Source organism: Gekko japonicus, unplaced genomic scaffold, assembly GCF_001447785.1.
Source record: "Gekko japonicus isolate JY-2015 unplaced genomic scaffold, Gekko_japonicus_V1.1 scaffold2015, whole genome shotgun sequence".
NCBI lineage: Eukaryota > Metazoa > Chordata > Lepidosauria > Squamata > Gekkonidae > Gekko > Gekko japonicus.
Genome location: NW_015160281.1, coordinates 46332 through 47192, shown reverse-complemented (window position 1 = coordinate 47192; position 861 = coordinate 46332).

The window sequence follows — 861 nt, the reverse complement described above, 5'->3', positions numbered from 1 at the left end:
GTACCCCACTGAGGTTCAGGGACGCCTGCCTCCAGGTGGGGAGAGCCTCCAGATTTACAGCTCATTTCTAGAGTACAGAGATCAGTTCCCCTGGAGAAAATGGCTGGAGGGTGGGCTCTGTGGCATTATGCCCCACCAAAGTCCCTGACCGATTCCTCACAAGCGGCTGTGCCACCATCGCTCTGCCGTTTCCCCCGGGTCGTATTGGTCAATTTCACACTATTCGTTGCGCGGCCGCATTTTGACCCCCATCTCCCCCTCCCCCGATTTCCTCAGCGTCTTCACGATCCTCCAAAAACAGGATCGAGAAGACGTGGGGGAAATTGGGGGGAGATGCGAGTCAAAATGCGGCTGCGCAGCGAATAGTGTGAAATTGACCAATACGAAACAGAAGAGCAACGGCGGCACAGCTGCTTGTGGGGAACCGGTCCCTGTCTTCTCCAAACACTTCCCTCCCCAGGTTCCACCCCCAAATCTCCCAGTCTGGAGCTGGCAACCCTTGAGAACTCTATGCAGAAGAGATAAGAACAACACAAAATCAGACACTCCACAAACATTTGCTCTTTTTTTAAATACATTTTCTTTCTCTTTTTATTTGGTTTTTATCCTTTTTTTTCTCTATACCTTTTGGGTGGGGGGCAGACTTTGGGGGGAATCGATGCAGTTTATTTTCCTGTTATTTTGCGGCGGCGGCTATTGTTGGTATTTTTTTGGTTTTTTTCTTTTTTTTGTCGTTTAAAGATGGAAGAAAAAATCACACGATATCGACCGGGGCGAAGAGCCGGACAAACCGAAACGCACAATTACGGCACGATCAGATACACAGACACTGATTAATATACAGTCAGAGTGCCACTGGGA